This window comes from Palaemon carinicauda, chromosome 20, assembly GCF_036898095.1.
Source record: "Palaemon carinicauda isolate YSFRI2023 chromosome 20, ASM3689809v2, whole genome shotgun sequence".
Classification (NCBI taxonomy): Eukaryota; Metazoa; Arthropoda; class Malacostraca; order Decapoda; family Palaemonidae; genus Palaemon; species Palaemon carinicauda.
Window position 1 is genome coordinate 56,750,712 of NC_090744.1, and position 10,000 is coordinate 56,760,711.

Here is a 10,000-nt window from a genome sequence, read left to right on the forward strand (position 1 = left end):
GATCGTTAACACGAGTTTACCTTTTTCATGAGATATACTACAAGTATATCAATATTATTCCATTTCTTTTTCTTTTTTTTTTCTTTTTTTTTTGATTCTGCATGAAAATGCTTCACATATACAATTTTTGTTAAGACATTAGATTTAATATTTTTTTCCCTTTCTTTTGATGTTTAAGTATTTGATAATGTAGGAATACCTTCCGAGGGCTGCGAAACTCGCGCAATGGTTAATAATATATCCTGAAGTGTATAAATAAACTACCAAGATTCCGAGTTGTTAATGAATCGAGGTTCGGCATCCGGGTATTAGCTCACCAACCGCTTGTAAACAATTACATATTTTTTTAATCATCATCATTCTCATGCCCTGTATTTTTTCTAGAATTTTCCGCGTGTTTTTTTTTTCTTTTTTTTCTTCTTTAAATATTATTCGCTCAACTCAGACGGCAACAATGGGAGCTAGCAAAGACAAAAGACTTTACAAGGAAAGAAAACTGCAGCGATCCAAACAAAACGCCCCTCTCAGTCCAAATTCGCTCCATTCTCTCCGTAAGTCAATTACATAAATTCCAGATGGCTCCAGAGAAATAGGTATCATTTACAAAAACCTAAACAACCACATTATATATCTAAATTAAATGATGCGATATGAAAAAAAATACAGAAAAACTTATCATAAAAAAAGAAAAAAAAAAATAATACAGTAAGAGGCTTACTGATATCCTACATCCTCCGCACCATAGGAGTATTTACCAAGTCACCTATGCACATAAAGATTAAATTCATATAAGGCATAGTATTTAAAATTTAATTTCTCTGGTGCCTAAAGAGCACGACCTCTACTTGTATAACAATACAGGTTCAACAAAAGGTTGTGCTGTACTAAATTCACTCACATCAGCATCCTCACTAGAATTTACAGAAACCAGCACAGATATAGAATTATCATGAGTATCACTGCAAAGACCATAATCAAATACACTTGAAATATCAAGATCAGGTTTTTTTTTTTTTTTTGTATAGGTCTATTGATAATACCCTTAGAAGTTTTTAGATAAATACTTCTTATGAGACAATCTTTACTAGAAGAGACCTTTATAAAATTACCCCAAGTGGTCATGACAACATAGGAACATTATCCATACTAACCAACACCCTAGAACCTTTCTTTAAATTACATTTACATACGAGACCTTTAATGTTACAAGGCAAATTTCTTATATACTCTGAACTCCATTTTTCCTAAAATTTTCTAACTGCCTTTGGCGGTTGGATTCTCGCATACATGAATCTCTAGAAGATACACAAGAAAAATATTTGTTATCATTATCAGGTTGAAAACCAGCAGTAAGACCAGTAAAAAAATGTGAAGGAGTCAAAGGATTAGAAATGTCAGGTTCTTCACCCACAAAGATTAAAGGTCTATAGTTAATACATGCTTCGACTTCATGCGATAAAGTTTGTAATTTACATCTAGATAGGAACTTTGTAACCTGAGGTTTCTTCAAAGATGACTTTACAGACCTTATCAAACGCTCCCACCAAGGAACACGGGCCACATTAAACTTCAACAGAGGAGCTAGTGGTCCGTAATGTTGCTGCAAGAAATGTGAAGTACTAACAAACGTTTTTGCAATATCAGAATAAAATGTTGAAGCAATACCACGTCTTTATGTAAATCTACATACGGCAAGAAGACAATCAGCCAAAGATAGAGAATAGGTAAGCTTTAAATATACAGAACGTAAAACAGCACACGTAAAGAGTAAAATATACACCTTCTTGGAGGGCATGTTGGCACAATGCAAGGTGCCGGCATAATCTAAACCAGTTACAGTATAGGGGGAAGCTGATTTGACTCTTAGAGGAGCTAAAAGTTGACTGCAGGCCTTCAAATCTTGCACACATTATTTACATACAGCCTTAGCTCACCTCCGAAGCCAAACAATCCAATAGCTATTTCTCAAAGTACACATATGAGTAGATACACCTGTATGTTTTGAAAAGATATGTTGAAATTGAACAAAAACCTTCATTATATGACTTGGGGGAAGAATGATAGAATGTTTGCCTTCATAGGACAGATCCGAGTATTCCAAACGACCCAAAAGAAATCCATTATCCAAAAAGAGGTCTAACTTATTCAGAAGGTTTCCTTTGTTAAGCTGTTTACCTTGAGTTAAAGCTTGGATGTCCAGAGGATATACTTCCCTTTCCACACATTGAAACAATTTAGTCTTAGCCATAGTTAACTCATCATAAGTCAGTGGACCAAGGTATTTGCTATACTGAGGTTTACAATTATTAATAAATCTCGAAGTCCAAGCCAAAATATTGAGAGCTTCAGGAAATCTCTTCCACCTGGAAAATTCCAAAAATTTGGGAAAGGGTTCTGCTGCTAAAAGTTCTGTTGCTAAAGGTTCTGCTGCTATACAAGCAACTGCAGTCTCATTATGATTTTTATTATCATTCAACGACCCCTGTACCTGCTCACACTGTAAGGTTAAGGTCCCCTTAAGCCAGGGTGGAGCAAGAAAAACAAATAACAGAGAGAGCAAGTCTCTCTACAGATATCCCTCTAGAGATGAGATCAGCAGTGTTTTCCTTACCTGGACAATAATGCCAACAACTAGGCGAGGTTAACGTCTGAATAAACCCTATCTTTTACAAAAGTCCTCCATCTACTAGGGTCTCCCTTTATACAAGACAAAATAATAGTTGAATCTGTCCAACAATAATAGGATACATCTTCCGTAAAAACTCACGCAGACCTGACAAATACTAATAAACGCTCAAAAAGTAATGCACCGAACAACTTTGATTAAGGCAATGAAACATTCTTGATAGGGGCTACTTTAACTCTACGTAATGCAAGAGAAACGTGAACAAGATCCTTTCTCTAAGCAACTCTTATATATACATAGGCCCCTAAGCCACTTTCAGATGCATCCCCAAAGGAATGAAGTTCTAATCCATTTATGACCTTCCATTGTAGGCTAGGAAAATAACTTCTCTGAATCTTCATAGGGTACAGTTCCTTGAAACCCTTCAACCTATTTGGAAATTTCAAATTCAACTCTTTAGGCCATACTTTATCCCAGTTAAGCCCAATTCTCCATATATCCTGAAAAGAAATTTTAGCAAGCATAAGAAATGAACTAATCAAGCCAAGAGGGTCAAAGCATCTGGCTAAGACACTTAGAACAATCCCCTTAGTAGATATCACTTCAGAATGAGACTCAATAATAGCTTCATTAAAGGTTGAACAATATTCTTCAGAAACCCATTGCATACCAAGAATCTTTACATATTCATCTCTCCCAGATAACTCAAATATTTCATGGAATTTCTCCCTTAAACCTTTACTATTTTAATTCCACTTAGACGATGACATACCAGCCTCAGCCATAATTTTGCTTGCTTCATTGAACTTGTCACATGACTCAGGATCACTGTCAGCACCTGACAACCTATCATCAACATATAAGTTATTATACAATTTATTTACAACTTTAGAATAAGGATAGTTTTTTCCTAAATGATGTTTAATGGTAGTATTTAATATAAATGGTCTGCTCTCATTACCAAAGGGAACATGAACAAATCTCATAGTATGTACAGTATCATCACAGTTCCATGAGAATCTATGTACATCTTGGTCCTCTCTCTGAACCTTGATCTGCTGGAAGGCCTTAGTAATATCTGCCGTCAAGGCTACCTTACATCTTCTAAATCTTAGTAATATTCCAACTGATCTGGATTCAGAGAAAGTCCACATTCAACACAGTTATTTAAGGAAATTCCATTATAATCCACTGCGGAAGCATCAAACACAGGCCTAAAGTTGGTAGAACTGCTACCTTCACGCACAATAGGTTGGTGAGGTAAATAATACACATGATAAGATGTAATTTCAGAGGCAGGAACTTCCTCAATAATCCAATCTCTCTCATATTATTTAAAAACCTCATCATATCTTTTCCTTAGATCAGGGTTTTTATCATGTTTTATATTATAATGATTCAACCTTTTCCTGGCCAGTTTTCATTGTTTAGCAACCTTTGTTTAGCAACATAATTTTTCTAAGGTAAAGCTAGCTCATACCTCTCATCATTAAATTTTACCGTTTCAGAAAATTTAATCATCACAAAACTTGATGCGCTATTATTAAAATCAGCCGCTTTAGTACAAATATCAACAGATTCTAAATCCCAAAAGTTATTCAAAGCAGATTCATAAACCTTATCAATACACAACAGTTGAGAAGTAATATTTTCCTTATCAAAAGATTCATTACAAGAACCAGATAAAATCCATCCAAAAGACTCTTGGGCAACTCAGTTTTCATATTGTACAAATTTATTAGGTAACATGAACTTTCATTCAGCATATAAGCCTACTGAAATGTCAATATTTACATAACCGCTATTCATGTAATCCTCTGCCAACTGTAGAGAAGAAAATTGCTTAACATTTACAGCAGGGACACTATCGGGAAACAAAGGTGCACATACATAGGGTATCTCAGATGCAAATATGGAATGACTTTCCCCTTTAATATCAATCAAATTTAAATCATATAAATTACATTGATTACCTTTGGAAACCTAACCACCTCTAAATGGTGAATATGATAGACATTCATTAGTAACCCTTCTAGGTTGGACTCTCATAAATTTACCAATACCATAAGATCTATCTGACCCAGTATCAAAGAGTACAATAGCTTGGCATATCCTTTTCTTACCTCAAACCTTGGCCTTCGCAGTCTGGAACACACTACATGTTTTAGAGAAGATATTATTATCTTGGTTAGATTCATAATAGGTTACACCACAATGTGTGAACTTTTCGGTATGATTAGCAACAGAAGAACCACTCATGCCTACGTCTTGACCAGTAAAACTAATCTCAACTGCATCAGATTCAATTCGTGCGCAACACAAAACGTTATGACTTTCTTTAGATTTCACACATTTTGCTGAGCACCCCTTTTGAAAAGTGACCCTTCCCCAAACATCTGAAACACAACTTAGTAGACCTAATAACGTCTTCCCAGTCAGCCAGAGAGAGATTCAAAATAGCATTACAGTTTTCACGTTTGCAACATTTATCACAGAACATATACTGAGTCTCATGCTTATATAGGCCTACACCTACTTCGGAAGAAGTTTGAAGGGCTGATGCAGAACTCTGAAATTTCCCTTGAAACTTACCTCTCCTTCCTGATTAAACATCATTTAACTTTCCTGCATGAATATCTTTAAAAGAGTCTGACCACTCTCGACGCTCATTTTCCCTCTGTAAAAAATTTCAATAACCAGGAAAGATCCCTTTTATGCCCGGAACCTTCCATAAATACTCCAAACGGATGTCACTTATGTAGACAAGACAAAATAGCAGGTGTCATAAATACCCCATACTGTCCACCATCTACTCCAAAACTTTCTAACATATATACATGATGGGTGAAAAGATCATTTACAATTTCCCCAAGGAGGGTATATAGTTGGGGCTACCAGCAAAAACCTTAGCAGGAAATGCAACACCTATTATAGCCTGAATATGCCCAATAATTAGTAAGGCAGAATGAAGGAAGTAAAATTAAGGGAAAGCTGTGCTTTTACAAGCAATAGGGTAATTAACACTCATCTGGGATAATCCCTGAATCACTATCCTTGCTTCTCCTTCTAACCGTGGTTGCAAATAAGATTATGTTTTATAGTATGACTATGACTGTCATCTACTAAAGCAACAAATCTATCCAGAATAAGTGTCATTCAGTTAAAACACCAATGAGTTTAGGTAACTTTAGTTTCGGAAATCTCCAATTAACGTTGCACGAAGATTCACTAGAAGCAGAACCACTTCCACTAGACCTAGGGGGACTTTCATCTCTAGCCATGTCAACTAATCTTTGAGTAGCCTTTATAATGGGAGCTCTAACTTTCGCAGAAACTGATCTGCTACTCACTGTCCTCTTCCAATTATGCTGAATCACTAATTTTAAGTTCCAACATTGACCGAGCAATATCCAAGGTGACCAGACGTCTGTCAAATTCGTCAACAGCGTCTTGCAACTCCACTTGGGTCAAGTACCGGTGGTTCAACAATGCCTTTAATGCATCTGAACACCAGGGGGCCCATCCACAGGTGGTGCCACAGCTTTTCCTTAATTTTACTTCATTCATTTTGCCTTACTAAACCAAGACGGGAATCAGCAGCAGTATCAGGAGTGATATCCCATTTCTAGGCACCATATATTCGCTCCACTCAAACAGAATCAATAGGAGCGAAAGAGGATAGAAGAATTTACAAGGAAAGACAACTGCAGGGATCTAAAAAAAAAAAAAGGAAAAAAAAAATCTCACTCCAGCTCCGCTTTATTTTCTCGTTTAGTCGATTACATAAATTTCAGATAGCACTTGAAGATAGGTATCAGTTACAAAAACCTTACCAATCACATTATATATCAAAATTAAATATTACAAATAGAAACAAATTAATAGGGAGATATCTCACAAAATAAAAAGAATGAATTCAGAGGAAGTCATATAAAAAAAAGAAAAAAAAAAAAAAAAAAAAAAAAAAAAAAAGGATCATGTGTTCCCGAACCAAAATACGTATAATAAGGAAAGTAGAATGGTAAATAGCACCATACCTAATAATGTAAAATGGTTTCGCTATATTGACGACATAATATGTGTGTGTCCTGTAAATGAAAATTTAGATAACTTTTTTATTAGATTGAATAGCTTTGTACCGTCAATAAATTTCACCGTGAAGCTGGAGAATAATTGTACCCTATCTTTTTTGGACTGTCGCATACACAGATGTAACAATAGACTCAAGTTTAGTGTATACAGAAAGCCCACGAATATCTCAGCATATAACCATTACTACTCAAATCAAGGCAACAAAGTTAAGAAATCTGTATTTATTTTTATGTTTTTAAGAGCATTTCTAGCCTGAATCCCTGAATCTATTGATGATGAAATTGTGTTAGATGATGCACTAAGAACAGCAAAAAAGACCGTTTTCAATAATGATAACAGGAAAAACTACAATACACAAAATTTACTTGTACTGCCTTATAGTGAATCTTTTAAAGAAATTCCCCAACTGTTGAAAAATGTTTATGTAAATGTAGCATTTGAGAGTAACAATACAATAAAAACAGCCTCATTAAAGAATTCTCTTGACATTACCAAGGGATGTGGATATCGTATTCCATGCAATGCTTGTGAAAAATTCTATATTGGTCAAACTGGTAAAGCCCTAGAAAAGAGAATTGAACAACATACGAAAAGTGTCAGATATGCTCAAGATAATAATGCACTCTTTGCTCACATTAGAGATAAAAATCACACTATTAATTGGTCAGGTGCAAAGAAATTGGTTCATTCAAATAACTTATTGAAAAGAAACATCAGAGAGTCCAGTTTCATAAAAGAAACCTTTGAAAACAATTTGAATATTGGACAGGGAATGTATAAACTCGACGCCTTTATATGTAAAAAGATTTGTAAGCTATATGAAAAAAAAAAACTTTAACCACTTCATGTATAACTGAATGTATTTTGAATAATTAACGTCACTGTAAAATTAATATTTAACCCTAAGCTACCATTCAATGAAGGGTACAATTATTTTATATAGTATGCATAAGTACATTGGTACTATATAGGGTTATGCTAGATATAAGTATTGATATATACGTTAATTATATGATTAAGGTAATGATGTCATATGTACATATATATATATATATATATATATATATATATATATATATATATATATACATATATATATATATATATATATATATATATATATATATATATATATATATATATATATACATGTTAATCATATGTATAAAAAACATGTATATGTAAGTCTATGTATGTGTCTATATGTATACTAGTATGTGTACACTTATGCATATGTCTATACATATAATATGCATGTGTGTGTATGAATGCCTCTCTGTGTATACGTATGTATATGTCGTTTTATATATTTATATATAGATGTGTTTTATATATACATATAGTTTTGATTACTTATTTATATAGACAAGGCTACCGTTATTCATATAAATAAAATGTATTGAAAGTCAAAACAAGAATTTACCTATCACCAGAAATGACCCTTTTTGGCAGATGTCAAATGAGGTCTGATCTCCGCCCAGTGCACACCTGATAACTGCCCAGGTAACTGGTATGGGAGTGTCATTGTTCTATAAGCCTCTATATGTATGTTCTTACGTTTAATTTCCCTATAAAATGTAAAGAAACCTCATTCAATAAATCAGTCCTCTGAAGAAGTATCACGAAACTAGTCAGGACTTAATCTTATATTTCGTATTTTCATTTTCCGTGGTTTTTCTGCATACACACACATATATGTATATATATATATATATATATATATATATATATATATATATATATATATATATATATATATATATATATATATATATATATATATATATATATATATATTTATATATATATATATATATATATATATATATTTATATATATATATATATATATATATATATATATATATATATATATACTGTATATATATATATATATATATATATATATATATATATATATATATATATATATATATATATATATATATATGAACATATATCACAAGCACACGTGATTTTAATTAATGTAAATATCACCCACGAAATGCATTTAATACCGAATTCTATCTTGGGAAATACATATCCACTTGGAATTCATTTTATGGTAACAGCTTCTGGCCGGGTGGTGATTCGAACCACCACCTGTACGGCTAGAAACTATGCTTGGCAGGGACCCTACCGAATCAGCTGATTCGGTAGGGTCCCTGCCAAGCATAGTTTCTAGCCGTACAGGTGGTGGTTCGAATCACCACCCGGCCAGAAGCTGTTACCATAAAATGAATTCCAAGTGGATATGTATTTCCCAAGATAGAATTCGGTATTAAATGCATTTCGTGGGTGATATTTACATATATATATATATATATATATATATATATATATATATATATATATATATATATATATATGTATATATATATATATATATATATATATATATATATATATATATATATATATATATATATATATATATATATATATACACATATGCATAAATGTATATCTCTGATCCATGTCAAACTTTTCAAGATGGCACATGAATATATTACCAAAGGTAGGACCCAAGGGAAAACCCATTGCCCTACCACCAACCTGTTTGTAAACTTTTATGTTAAAATTCAAAAAAGTTCAGTTACTACAAGTTCAAGTAGTTTTCTAAAAGGTATAACGTTAAAACCATAAAACGAGGATATCGGATTGGGACACAGTCTAGTTCAAATAATATCTATTGTTTCTGAAAGAAGGATATCAGTAAATAAAGAGTTAACATCATTACTTTCCATAAAACTATTGAGATCTTGCTGGAGAATATGAGGTTCAAACTGGGATTAGTTTTGCAAAGTGTAAGAATTGGTAGTGAGATCACTTAATACGGGCACTAAAACTTTAGCTATACCAAAATTAGCTGAGCTTTAAGCAGCCTGTATGGGGAGTAATGGTCAGCTTTGTGAACTTTGGGTAAGCCATATAAAATGCTGAATGATGAACCAGTGCTGTATAAGGAACAGTATGATTTTTCTGATAAAAAAAGGATTAAAATTTTAGTTGTTTAAGGTTATGGTTGATTTTTACCTTTACTTTATAAATCAAACTATATTCTGGAAATCCAATTTCACAAAATTTACTGTTATCTGAAAAAAATTAGAGCATTTTGTCGGGTATTCCTGTTTATTGAGAAGCAAAACACCTTTTCCCTGTCAGGGCCACATAAAATGATATCACTACGCAATGATAAAGACAGTATATTGAAATCTTCCTTCTTGACAAAATGGAAACCACCTAGGTGACTTTAAAGAGGAATAATCTCATGGGTAATATT